The sequence below is a fragment of the Hipposideros armiger genome, unplaced genomic scaffold (assembly GCF_001890085.2).
Source record: "Hipposideros armiger isolate ML-2016 unplaced genomic scaffold, ASM189008v1 scaffold_463, whole genome shotgun sequence".
In the NCBI taxonomy this organism is placed as follows: Eukaryota; Metazoa; Chordata; class Mammalia; order Chiroptera; family Hipposideridae; genus Hipposideros; species Hipposideros armiger.
The window spans coordinates 1,199,181-1,214,180 of NW_017731813.1; the positions used below are offsets into that span (position 1 = coordinate 1,199,181).

A 15,000-nucleotide genomic window follows, 5' to 3' on the forward strand; every position below is an offset into this window, starting at 1 on the left:
AGAGAGAAGCCATATGACTACAATTAAAAGGGAAACTTGCTGTACTTATCTAAAGATGAGAAGCTGTTTCCAAATTTCTTACTCTCAGCTTAAATACCTGGACATCCTGGAATTCAGAAGCATTTGATTATGTAAAATCTTGCTACCCAACAGTGTGTTTCACACACAAACAGCATCAGCCTTACTTAAGAGTTGGTTAGAAATGCAGAATTTCAGGCCCCATCCAGACTTACTGTATCAGAATCTGTATTGTAACAAGATCCCAGGGGATTCATATTAATTAAAGTTTAATAAACACTATTTAAAGGAAGCTTTCAATACAACTTGGAAGTACAACAGTTAGAGAAATAAGCTATTGAAGACCACCAGAGATTGGTCTTACTCAGAATATAAAAACAAGTGTTTTGCTGGAGTGAGAATTTGGAGGGCAAAAAATGAAGGGAAAATAGTCCAGTGGGGTAAGAACATTAACGGGGTAGGATGTTACTCTATTTGCAGTCAACGCTTGCACTATATATTTAGAAAATAGATATTGGTTGAAACAAGAAAAAAAAAAAGGGTTACTCATTTCTCTCTGGGTCTTCAGAAAGCTCAGAAAAGACAAGGAGCCAAAGCTAACTTTGAGAAGGCTAGTGTTTGTCCTTACAAGAATGTTTTTGGAAGCGCATACTTAACCCAGTACAGGATAAGATTTTATTGTGTTATCACATACTAGTTAAGTGTCTCTACTAATAAACCAGATCAAAAAGCATGTGATGCATGCAAATAAAGAAGTACAGGTGACCTGTCTTTAAGAAAGTTTGTAAACTCACTATTCTAACCTGCCAGAGTCTCCTTAAATTGCATCAACTAAACATTCCTTGATTGATGAAGAAGTTCAAGATGCCAGCAACGCATGTATGTTTTGAACTTTATCACTGTGCTAGAAAACAGCTGGATTAAATGACCAAACTCTGAAAAAACTAAAATAACATTTATACCATCAAATAAATATTATCATTTCTTGACAATATTAAAAAATGTAGCATTCTGCAACACTTCTTTTTTTCTCTTTTTAAACCTTAAGATTAATTCTCAGGAGACACTATGGTTATTTGTATTAATAGTATAATTGGGATATCTGGGACTAAGAATGACTGTCAGATTTAAAATTCAGTAAAGAGTTTCCCTAAGGAAATAGAACACATACTCACCAATGATGAAGGTAAGGAATGAATCATTTTGAAGAATACTTTACCCTTTCATTACTGCTAAAACTGATACTAAGATGTATCTAAAGTGGCCTCCAACATAATTTATTTTCCTTGCAGTTCCCAAACTCTTTGTCCTAGCATGGGATACTGGCTGAAAAACACAACAGTGTGAACTCCTAGACACGATAGCCATTCTGAAAGCATTATTTAAACTCTGGTAGATACAATTTTATTACCAAACAGCAGAAACCCAATCATATCAAAGTTACTTTGTCTTCAGAATACTACTTTGCCCTTGGGAAGCATGGCTGTGTGAAAGCACTCAACTTTATGCCATCGAAAAGAGGACTTTATTCTCTTGTACAGAAAAACAACTTGATTAAAAAAAAAGAAAAAGCTTTATAAATGTATAAGCAGTACTAAATAGGTCCTTACATGTTAAATGGCTATAGATGTTTAATACACAAACTCTTACCCAACGCAGATACAGGTAACAGCTCTGTTCCCTGTCAAACTCATAATACATGTGAAAATGTCATGGCAGTGTTCTAGAGTAAGGCCCCTTCTAACAGATGGATGAATAAGCTGAGAAATGAAGACCATATAGGAACCTTAGAGTCTTGCCCCTAGTTTTGCTATAGATTTTCAGGGTGGTCTAAAACTAACACTGAACCTTTAGCTGTGTTTGGTAATCAAACTGGGGTTAGTTATCCTTGACCTGTTAGTAATGTAACAATCACTATGATTCACCATGAAAATATTTGAGTATGGAATCACAATAGTGATAAAGGGATCTCATCCTTTTTTCATTTTTAAAGTCGCTTAGAAAGAGCTATAGCTAGAGTCTGTAAAACCATCCTCTTCATCTATGTTGTATGTATATTAAAATGCCAGAAAATAGTAAATTGGATTAAATAACCTCATTAGGTACTTTATGATTACCTGTCTGTATTTTTTGTTATTATTAGTTTCAGGTGTACAAAACAACATATTGATTAGACATTTACACACCTCACAAAGTGATAACCCCAACAAGTCTACTACTCATCTGACACCATACATAGCTATTACAGTACCATTGCCTATATTCCCTCTGCTGTACTTTACATCCTGTGACTATACATTTTTTAGTTATAGTTGACATTCAATATTATTTTATATTAGTTTCCAGTGTACAATGTAGTGGTTAGGCATTTATATAATTTATGAAGTGATGCTCCCAATAAGCCTAACACCTATCTGACACTATACATAGTTTTAAAAATATTGAGCTGAACAACAAAAAACAAGCAATCAAATTAAAAGAATGGGCAGAAGATCTGAATAGACATTTCTCCAAAGTGGACATACAGATATGGTCAATAGAAATATGATTAGATACTCAGCTTCACTAATCATCAAAGAAATGCAAATAAAAACCACAATGAGACATCACCTCACACCTGACAGAATGGCCATCATCAATAAATCAACAAATAACAAGTATTGGCGAGGATGTGGAGAAAAAGGAACCCTTGTGCACTGTCGGTGTGGTTCTATTTTCTGTTAAAATATGTCTGGGCTTGAAGCAACCTTATCCTATCCAACAGGATTGGATTTTAGGGCTGGTTTGCTGCTCATATGCCATGTGGAGATTGTATGAGTTCGGTCCAAGTCAGGCAAAATGTCCATCATTCTTGACACTGGTTATCAGCATGAAATGACTACGCCTCACATTCTGATATAATCAGTCCCCACATTACTACCATTCCAGTCTCTTGGCATTTTCCCCACAGAAGTTGGTTGGAGCATATCTCATTCATAGAGATATAAATAACATTCAGACAAAGACCAGCTTAGCTTAAAACCCAAAGTGTGAATTCACAAATATGGCTGTTGATCTTGGGAGTTTCCTAGGATTGAGGGTATACAATTACTTGGAATGTGATGAAATCCAAGAAAGTGCAAAGTGATCGCAAAAATGGTTCCCATTTGTCATGCCTTCCTGTGTTCACGCCTTTCTGAGTTCATGCCTTTTGCCATGAAGCTCTGTAGTGCCTCCCAATATAGCTCCAGGCTTGGTCACTGGACTTCCTTTGGCCAATGAAGAGCAAACAGAAAGCAGGCAGAAACTTGAAAATTACTTACTGTATTTCCCCATGTATAAGACCCACCCTTTTTCAAAAAAGTTGGGGTCTAAACACTGGGTGCGTCTTATACAGTGGTTGTAGGTTTTTTTTACTTGCATTTCCCGCTTTTTTCACGCTTGTTTTTGCACTCATACAACCACTGTATAAGACGCACCTAGTTTTTAGACCCCAAATTTTTCAAAAGAAGATGCGTCTTATACATGGGGAAATACAGTAGGCCATTTGGCCTATATTTGTTCTTTCTCTTCTGCCTTTATCATGCTAGGAGGAGCCTCTTAAAGGATGTGACATATGGAATAGAACTGAGTTGTCCAGACACCCTGGTTACCCCATCCTACAGCTTACAGCCAGAATGAATGACACCAGCCAGGACCAGGAAAACTGCCCAGCTTAAGTCACTAATCCACAGACTCAGGAGCTAAATATATATTTATTGTATGCTGCTGAGGTTTTGTGTTGTTATTATGCAGCATTATTGTGACAATGGATAACTAATATACTGAATCTCTCAAAGTCTCACGTTTTTGGTAAAACAAAATTCCACCAAAAGAAACAGAACATGAAAATACAGCATGGGTACAAGAATTAAATAAAACCTAAATTCCACAGCACCAGTAAAATAACTGTACGCAATCTTACCTTTCATAGGCTTCCCTAGGAAAAAAAAGGACTGGAGGAATCATGATCATTCTCAGCATGTAGCTTTGTGCAAGACCCAAGGAAAGCTAGGAGGCTGTACAGTTATCTCCCTTGATGTATTTCTAAACTATACAACCTACTACCTCAACCTGGGAACATGCAGTCATAATGGCTGGAAAGCTACCAATTCTTAAGCAAATGAAATTGCAAGTTAGTCTTATAATCGTTCTTTGTGCTAGCACCTAGTTGGGCCATTCATAAGAGACAACGCATCAACGGGACTGATAGCAGAGAAAACAACACAAGAACTTTGACTTGAGATCATTGTGTAGACAAGGAGGAAGGAAATACTCGGGATTGGTCTTCTCAAAATTATTTATGCATAAAAATTATGGTAATGTTATATAATGATAGTTGTTCTGATCAACCTTAATGCTCTCTGGTATCTGTTGACAGAATAAAAAAGTAGAGCAATATTTAAACTGGGAAAATTGAGAAAATGATTAGGAAAACAAATGTTTCCCTTGTGATACTAAAAAACTCAAATTTCTAAAGGAGCAATAAATAAGGGGAAATAGCTTTAGCCAAAACACAGTGAAAATATATAGACAAGATTTTGAGCAAAGAAGAGATAAACAAATAATAAAGAACCTTCACTCAGCAGTATCATACATACTACATAGTTCATATATTTATAAAGCGCCCCTCCTTCCAGAGCTGAATGTTTCAGCACTTTCCATACAGTCTGTTCCCAACAGTTTATTTAGCAACATATAAAAATGAGACTGTATTTTTTCTTTATAAGGGGATATGGTAAATTTCCTTCCTTGGTCTTTTAAATTTTAATCTGGGACTTTCCTTTATCTTCAGCTCCAGTTAGATGCTGGAGCAGCAGACAGACTTACAAGCTTGGTGACTTCCCTTCTCCATGTGAAGTCATGTTTGGTCAGGTTTGTTTTTTCCCAAGAGGACTGCTCTGTGGTCTATGATGTCCACCTCTCCTCATTACTTAGCTGGGTTCTGGTTTTGTCAGGTAAAGGCTATTTCACAAAGGAGCTAGGCCTAGGCATACACAGATGGAGGAGTGTCTGGGTACACGGGAAACTGAAGAGTGATACTTCTATGATGCTGATCATATTCAAAAGATAGATCCACATGCTGTAGAGTTGATATTTCTTAATGCTTCTCCACTTACCTGGAGGACTATTTTTTCAACCCTGTTCCCACATGCAGCTATCAGAAAGTGGGGCAGCATTTTTGAGGAGGGTGCCTCTGTGAAATCAATGCTACCTGGTTTGGGGAAAACACTGGGAAGTCAGTTTTATCAAGCAAACTTTCATTCACCCCCTCAAGCCTCAATTTAAAGAGTTCTTTCTCTGATTACCTAATTTCACACATTTCTAATTTAACTTAGAAATTTCTAAATTAACTCTAATACCACTGCATTATCATTATCATATGTCTGTCTCCTTTGCTAGACCCTGAGCTATTTGAAAATGGGGCTGTAGGCCAGCCGAGTGGTTCAGTTGGTTAAGAGCTCGCTCAAGAGTTTGAGCTCTGAGCAACAGTGTGGTTCGATGCCCGGCCGAAGCTGAGCTGCCAACAGGTGGCAGGATGGCTCAGCTAAAAAAAAACAAACAAAACAAAAAAGAAAATGGGGCTGTGCCACTCATCTTTGCAAATCTAGTACCACCTGCATGCCTACTACTTAGCACATAGTAGAGATTTAAAAATATGTTTCTTGAATAAAAACAAAAGTGTATGAATGTGTGAATGGATAAAGTGGGAGTATTAACCTAAAGTTAAGGGCCAGGTGATTTTTATTTTTGTGTCAGGTCCCTTGTTCTTCCACTTATATTGTAATTTCAATCACAGTAAAGTGGATTTATTACCAAGATTCCAGAGGTGGGGGAATGCAGATGGCTGAATTCACCCTGGCAAGTTTGCCTCAAGTACTGGATCTCATGTGGAAATTCAAGGAGTGACTGTGAGTCCTCTGCCTCTAGATACTCACTTATGTATATGATTGAATGTTCACTGGGACTTTGAAAGAAAAATATAATTCACTTTCTTTCCTTTGCATTTGAATTTCTCTCATTTTCCTTGCATTGACCAGTTGCCTGATTCTGTAAACACCCTTATGAATGGGAAACAAGGCAATAGAAGGGAGGTAGGAGTTCACAAAAGAAAATACAATAAGAGAGGATGAATTTTGATGCACTAAAATGCTAGTATATTAGCCTAAACATATAGCTTATAGAGCTTTCAAATATCTGAAAATGGAAAAAAAATCATCTTTCTCCATGTACATTCTTCTTCTAGCGGTCAAACATAAAAGGATGTTGCTCTTAGAATACGAATGGTTTTCAATACTCTGTCGTGTGAATTTCCTTGTTTATTTACATTGATTTTAGCCCATTATCATGTACTAGGGCAATTATGGCTCATTACATAAGTAGTGTAAATATTTGTAGGCATGTGATAACAACATGCAATTATGATTTGGAATAATGTCATAATAGGTCTCATTGAAAAGAGGAAGTAAAAATATAAGAAGCATTTATAGGAGAATAATAGCTATATATGTTTTTATGTATAGAAAATCTATTATACTCTTTAACTTTAAAAAGATTTATTCCAAAGGTATTCTGAATACATGTAAACAGAGTCTATTGAACATTGAGGTTTTAAGTGCTACCAGTGGCAATTCCCCCCAAATAAAGTGAGAATGAACCTCAAACAAGTATCTGGGATTATGGAAAACCAGGGACTCCCCATTAGAAAGCATATTCTGTATTTGATTAGGTATTTGGAAGTTGGAGAAATGTTATAATTAAAACATGTGATTCATGAAAACATGGCTGATATGCAGTTCTGCAAAGGGGCTCCTGACCAGATAATCAGTTTTTTAAATAAGTGTCATAGCTTCAATATTTAACAAAATGCTGAACACACAGTAAGTATTTATAAAGGTTTGCTGAATGAATCTTATAATTTTTCTAGCTATATGGGTACACAAGAAGAAAAAAACAGTGGCTCTATTCCAACTCATACTTTATTGAGCACCATGTTAGCTATTAATAAATCTTTGAAATTTTTGAAGAGTCATTCATATTGACATCTCTGTAAAATTCAAGCACTATTATGGGCATAAGAAGCTTTTAAAAAATCCTAATTAGAGAGGCTAGGTGACACTTGATGAGGTTAAATACCATAGTCAGTAGACAAGGATCCACAGGACCTGACAAACACTGGGAAACGATTGATAAGCACATTGAAAAATAAAATATCATATTAACTTAAAATTCAAAGTTAATTCTATACTACACACACCATTTTCTTCCAATGTTGAGAAATCAACTTATTAATTTTGGAATACAAACAAGAAATCCTTTGAAAGCTAAATATCTGCTCACCTGTCTCTCCCAAACTCTGGTGATGAGGGGTGAATTGCTTTATCAAATAAAATTCCTGGAATAAAAATTATTTTTTTCTCATTAAAAAATCTAAACTACATTCTGGCATTACAGCTTAATAAGTGTATTTTGACAGTAATTATTTGAGAATTTTATTAAAACTAGTTTGTTTAATTCTCATTCTCTCTACACCTCCATGTAGTAATGATTATATAAATATATTTTTACTCTTTCAGGGGGGGCAGGGGGGAGAAACCTGAAATTCTACAGCTTCATATAGAATATTTGGTCCACTCTGAGGGATTCCCAATGGAATAATTAATATCTACAGCACCATTCATTCCTGAACATGGAAGAAGGGGAAAACACTGGATTTCATCATTATGTAAAATATTTGATATCCTATTTCTTGTGCCCAGTGTCCAGGGCCTTTGGGCTTACCACTACAATATTTTCTAGACAAGCAAATCAAATAATAATGTCTTAGTACTTTTAAAAGCTTTGTAAAGATTGACTGCTCTATATAATCTTTTTTCTTGAAGTTAAAAGACCCTCCTTAAAAGAAACAACCTGGCAGTTACCTACTGGTCATCCTGAAGTCTTTGTGTTGTCCCTGTACAGAGAATATAGACAGGTCAGCATCCCCTTGTATTCATGAACTCCATTGGTCCCACTGGTAGCACACGTAACAGCAGGTTAAAGGGATGATGAGTAGAAACGTGATTTTGCCTTTCTCAAACATAAGTGTTTATCCAGAGATGGTACAAGTTTAATTTGCTAGCAGTTTATCTATTCTCGGTCAACCACTTCAAAGAGGCATGTAAGCCAACCAAGTAGATTGTTTGCTGAATGGGTGGATAAAGGCATTCAGCAAACAATTATACATGATATACACCAATGGGGACAGTCTTTCGCTTCTGGATGTAATGTTCCATCATTCCATAATAAAGCAATGACTTCTTGGCAAGCTGGAAGTTGAGATCTACAGACAACCCTCCTCAATGCTATGCAGAGCAAACATAAAGGAAATGTATATACACAATATCCTCTGGGTGAAGCATTTGCAGAGCTTGATAGTTTATCCTTCAAACATATGTGATTCTATATACAAGGATCCCTAATTCTGACATACAATATTTAATTTTTATATACTGCTTATACACTTGATAGAAGAATTCTAGCTATCCCTGAACTGTGTGGCTCTTAAGAGGAGACAGTATTTAATGAAATAAAATGCATCCATTTATATTTCAAGCTTTTTGCTGATGTTAACTCAATAACTGCCTTATACTGACTCTTCTTGTTGTAAGAGGCTACAAAAAAAAAAAAATCTTAAGGGAATTCCAGGCACTATGTTTGACCAAACGGGAATGCAAAAGTTGAAGAGTCATCCAAAATCAGATCAACTTTTCACCCTGAGTTCTGTTTACAGACTCTTCAGTTCATATTGTTGGAATGAGACAAATATAGCCAGTTTTGCTTTGATCTGTAGTCGTTTGGCTTTCCAGTCTTGGCATAATGGTGACATTTAAGAGGCAAAGGGATAAAATTATTTTCATTCCAGCTTTTAAACATGGTGAAGACTTATAAAACAACTCTGGTCAAATATGAAGTTAGACCTGAACGGGCTATTTCTTTTTTATAAAAAAAATCTTTTTTCTTACAGTACTGAATATTTACAGAAGTATAAATAGTTAAGCACATCCATTCATCTCATTAATTTTGTTTTGAAAGACAAGGACTGATTTGACTGTATTTGGAGTACAATGGGTGGGGTACAGTCCAAACCAGGGTGAAATGGGTCGTGTAAAGACGTCTCTGTCAGTTTCCAAAAAGATCATAACTTTGAAAACAATTAGCCAGGTTTACAGAAAACAAAACAAACCCTTGTTTATGTATCTATTTCCTCATCACTCCACAATAAGTTGTCTGAGTCACCCAAACTCTTGCTGCCTCACCTGCAGGCCCAGTCTCTTTTGGGAGCTGAGAGTAGTTATGAGATAAGGGAATTGAGGACAAGCCTATAAATTAATCATTGAAGAACCTCATCCATTGCAGAACAAAAGGTCTCCTTCCTCCATATCACCCCCTCTTTCATTTCCACCACTCTTAAAGGAAACTAAAGGGAAGAGAAGGAGTAAAGGACTTGGAAGAGATATTGAGTGGCACAAGGGCAAAGCCCTGGGTCTGTGAGATTGCCTAACAGACACATACCTGTAGACACAAGCTTGTGCGGACTATCACCACAAGTTCGGATCTACGGGTTTGTGGCAACAGGCCTCAGTATCTTCTCTCGTTTAGGGGTTTGACATGTCTGGAAATAAAACATTAAAAACATTAGTCCAGCCAAAGATTATGCCACTCTATTATTTTATGCCAGGAATTGAAAGATTTCATCCTGGTCTTAAAGAGCAGAAGTGAATCGGCATTTTCTGTGTTCTTCCTCACCTACCTCCCTTTGTTTTCACAAACTCTGCAGATACAGTGGACTTTAGGTAAACTTCATCATTTCACTGTTTAATATTATGAAAGACTCATTTATTCAGTCCTTAACACACAATCTGGGCAAAGTGATATCATATGGCAAATCAGCAGAATAAAGGAAATTCTTGAAATTGTAGGGAAAGAGAGAGGGGGGCAGGGAGAAAAACACATGGAAGCCCAAATGCAAGTTCGTCCTTTTAAATATCTGTAATTACATGATAAAAGATGGTGAAATTTTCCCTTTCCATGTGCATTCTGGTAAGCAGCTGAAACAAACTACAAGCACCAACAGGCTTGTACATATTTTCTAACAACTATTCTAGAGATTTCCAGCTATATTAAATTGGAAGATTCATCATCAGGAAAAGTTTGTATTTTTACTTCCACCCACTCCCATTATTGGTCCAAACACCAAAAGTGAGCAAATATGGACATATTTTATAAAATTTGTACCAGAAAAGAAGCTGTATAATTGTTCCCCTTAAAACTGTTTGAAGATATGGGAATGAATCTGTTCCTGAGTCTTTCTCAAAAAAAGGATTCCATTTGTCAATGTAACATCCTTTCTTCAAAACCAATGTTTTGCATATAAAAGTAGAACATCCAAGATGATAAACTTTCATTAATTGCTCCTTTTGTGAATTTTATTGCAACCATAGTCTTAATCATAAGCACTTCAAGGACACATGATGGAAAATAAGATAATCCCCCTCCCTAGATGTTGGGGAAAACATATGCCCCCATCCCTTTGCAGGACCTAAAAAGAGACCTTTTCAATTTTTGTTATCAATGCGTGTCGATCTTGGCTCTCACAAATACTATCTCATTTGCCTCAACATATGAATATTCACTCCTTTCTTAAGAATCTGAGGGTTCTGCTAATAAAAAACAAGATGGAGAAGAATTTGAGAATTATTCAGAGAAAAAAGGAGGCCCTTATGTACACAACCTAACGAGAAAGCAAGAATACAGGAAGCCAACAGTAGGACAAATAGGGACTGAGATGAAATCATTCATAGAAACTTCATTGTCTGCCTATTTCATCATGACTGAGCCGTCTGTGGGTACAATTGCTTGGAGCCCACGGGTAATGTGAAGGTTGCCAAAACTCAGAATTTAGTTGCAGCTTGTGGCTTGACTTTTAGATCCAAAGAAACAACAATAGCAGGTGGAAGTAAGTGGGATCCAAACCAATCACCTCAAAATGATCTTTCTTTTAAAATGTCCATTTTTTTCTAAAATAAAAGGTTTTTAAAATAAAGTCCAAGCTTCTTAGTTTCCTTTGATCTCTCTGGCAAAGGCATGTGGCCAGATGTATTTGTGGATGGGCACTTTGAACACTGTTACGGATTGCTGGAACACATGAGACATGGGAGCTCTTATTACAATGGAAAATAGGCCCAGGCTCCAAAAGTGATGAGAACTAATCGTTATTATCAAGTTTTTTTAAAAAGATATAATGCAATATTTATTAGCAATGGACAAAGATTTGTCAAAATGCTAAATTTAGTCATTTAAGTAGCACCACCTTCATCAATTTGTACCCTCAAAGTCCACAGAAAAGAGCTCAATGCTGTTTCAATTGGGAAGCATCTCTGTATCTTTTCATGGGGAGAGGTATAGGACAGAAAGAAATCATTCATTCCAAATGGTCTGTAGTGTTAGCTTCTAAACAATACAGGTTTAATTTCAAAAAATAAAAGAAATCAGAAGATGCGCACACTGCAGGGGAAAAAAAAAGAAAGAAAGTCAAATACTGACCCAGTAGAAGAATGGTTTGTTTGGGAATAGAGTTTTTCTAAAATATTAATTGAATACCTCCTTCAAAAACCTTGTTTGTGTTGAGGAGAAAAATAAGGGTTCTTTTCAGAAGAACTTTTGGTTTGCTTTATTAAGCAAGATTCTGTGGGGGTCTCTTAGATAGTAATACTAATAATTAAGTTGGAAAATATAGGCTAATGCCCATTAACAAAAGTAAAAGCAGAGTAAGGTAATTTGTCAAGCAAATATATCATTTTGTTATTTAAAATATTGTCACAAAGTCCTTCAATAACACAAAAAGGAAACTACCTACACATATCATGATAGCTAAGCTCAAATCTTAGTTACCAGACATGCATAAAGATAATTCCATAAAATGCCATATAGCATTAACAATATAAGACTAAAATTAAAGCATCAAGATTGTTATTATACAACATATAATAAGCCTTATCTTCCAGAAATTAGAGGGCATGGTAGGCTTTTTAAAGACAATTCTCAAATACTTATATTTTGAAATCCAGTTACTGAAGACAGCACAGAGTTTAGAACAGTGCCTGATGATTTCAAATGAGTTTTGCCTATTGTTGAAAGAAGTAAGCACCGTTAAGTAATAACTTCCAAAAAATTTCCTGAACTTAATAGAATTGAATGTCATGAATGTTCTACTCATTGGTTATGAATATAAAACTAGTTGCTATTTTAAAAAATCAACTTTAAAATGCAGCTATTTTTCACAATTAAATCACTCAAACATGCCCTAAAAATTTGCAATACTTGAGAATGGAAGGTTTGGGGAAATTATAGAAAAATACTATTACCTGAAAAGGTAACTTCTTATGAATCTTATTTTTTAAACCTGTTGCCATCTTGCTAGGCCAATATCTTCAAACCATCCACCTGTGTCTGGAAAATAAAATTATTTTAAGCGGATCAGGATTTTTTGCTTTTTTTGGCTGGTTTCTTTTTGTCACCCAATTCTTTTGTAAAGCTAAATTAAAATTAATGCCAGAATGACAGTAAAAAGAAACACCAGAAACTGAAATAAAAGTAACTCTAGAAAAACACTGGGAGGCATTATGTTTGCTTCATTTCCCGAAAGACACATGATATAAAGGTTCTGAAAATAAGTAACTTTCACATTCTTCCTGGAATTTCCCTGGCTACCAACGAACCTTGAGAGCAATTTTACCAGAAAAATAATCAAATAGGAATGTGAAGTCTCAGAATACTCCCAAATTCCAATGTTTTCTACCAAACTGCTCATTTGCTAAAGATGATTAAGAGATAGGCTATCAATAATTAAGAATGGTTGAGGTATAATCAAGTTGGGCAATCATTACCTGGCACAATGTAGCATCATTGAGACATCGTTTCAATTTTTTCATTCTGAAATGATTCAGGAGTCATTATTTCTCTCTGCTGATGGGGCTGTTAAAAAGAAGTGAAATATTCTATTGTGGTGGATTCATGAGTCTATCCCCCTTCCACCACAGCAGGATTTTTGGCTTCCATTCCAACGTTCTTTCATTGCCCAAGTTTTAGACACGGGGATTGCTTCTATTTCATTGTTCCCTTTACCAATGGAAGGAAACTCACTGTGCAGCTGCTTGCAAAAGGGAAAATGTATTTGAGTTTTGCCTGACTATGGGTTTGAACACCAAAATGTCAGCAGAACGACACCGACAGAAAGATTTCCTGCCCTCCACCCTCCTTGTTTTTTTAAAGATGTACCTCTTATACAGAATCTCAGCAGAACTCCTTTGTCCCAAGGGGATAGATCAATTCAACTGAACAACTTGGAAGGAAGGAAGGAAGGAAGGAAGGAAGGAAGGAAGGAAGGAAGGAAGGAAGGAAGGAAGGAAGGGGAGAAAGAAAAAGAAAAATTCAAATCTACCCTTTGGCATTCACTCCGACATCATGAAGCAGGGGAGACAGCTAGTCTTTGGTTTCCCTGTGGCTTTTCAGTTTTCTTGATGTCTTTTCTCTGTCCCTCTGCAGCCCTTGTTTTTGTAGAAAGTTCCAATCACCTCAACAAAAGAGGCATATCCAGCAACTGCTGCTCTAAGTATAATTCATTGGTGCCATGTGACACATCATGCTTTATCCACCTGTGATATTGCCACCAAGATACCAGACCCCAGTGTGGGAGTGTCTCTCACACACGCAATGCAGAGGCTTCTGGCACCAAAGCCAGCTAGCTTAGGTAGAATTAATTCTTTTCTATTCAGGAAAAACTGACCAAGAGGAAATAGAGGAGGGAGGAGACAGGCAAAGAACGCTATAGTTTTCATGTTCTTTTCAGGCAAAGTAAAATTACAAATTGATATTTATAATCTTTCTACCACACACCCCTCACATTAAAAAAACAAATATTTTATGAAAAATGAAAATGTGACTAGGTTGACTAAAGAACAAAGACATGAAAATGGCATGACAGAATAAGAAAGATTAAACTAAAACAAAAGATGCACTTAGATTATTTGAGGAGTCAACTTTTTTTTTTGCAATTTAAAAACAATCTTAAACCCACTAAATGTTCACTTACAACAGATGTATAACAGAGATCAACTATTAAGGAGGAAGAAATTGGAAGCAAATTTGCTTTTGACATACTCAATGAAACAAAAGAGAAAGAGGCTGCCAGTTACAAGTTGTTGCGTGTGCAGCTGGCTAAAGAGACTACTTTCACTTTTGAAAGCAATCAATTTGCTCAGGATGACAGTTTATCTTCCTTTTTAAAATACAAACAATGAAGCTAATGTACAACTTCCTTTCAAGCTATATTGTTAATAAAACCAGGGTTTCTTTTTTAAAGAATTAAAATTTTTAAAAATATAGAAGACCCTGATTCTGATATAAAAACATGATTTTATACATATATATATATATATTTAAAATCGAATGTCTGTCATTTCTTCAATATAAATGAACTATATGCTAAACAAGGCTTCCTGTATGCCAGTCAACTTTTACACTTTTATATTCAAAGCTTTGTTTCACTCTTGAGAAAGCACACCACAATTAGATTAGAAAGCTATGAATTAAGGATGGTTTGGGAAAGAATGAGGATTAAATCAGTTGGATCCAGCAAGAAAAGAGGTATGTAATATGCAAAGAGTCAGTATTTCCTTACTACCTTGACTGTGTAACAAAGGGATTCTTGTTCTGGAAAAAGTACAAAGGAGCCTGGAACCTCCACAATGATACTTACAAAAAGTAGCAACCATTAACCACGAGAAACTGAGTTCAACAGAAACAGAAAAACCTTTGCCTTACTCCAGGGTATAGATTCACTTGGAGGGAGAGCTTCTGAACAGCGTACCAGCTCTGTTTGCATTTCATCCTAGGATAGGTCAGCTTTTCTCACCGAAGTCT

At 36.0% G+C, this 15,000-nt stretch overlaps 1 long non-coding RNA gene across 3 annotated transcripts in view; it reads right to left on the reverse strand.

The window, feature by feature from the left end:
* Positions 1–9,592: 9,592 nt before the first annotated feature.
* Positions 9,593–15,000, reverse strand: part of LOC109395286 (uncharacterized) — a 312,899-nt gene continuing 307,491 nt past the window's right edge. For all 3 annotated transcript variants that reach the window (XR_002126615.1, XR_002126614.1, XR_002126613.1), the window contains 3 exons: positions 12,966–13,053; positions 12,444–12,528; positions 9,593–9,691 (listed from right to left, as the gene is read on the reverse strand). This is a non-coding gene — a long non-coding RNA (uncharacterized LOC109395286). The remainder of the gene's footprint in view (positions 9,692–12,443; positions 12,529–12,965; positions 13,054–15,000) is intronic.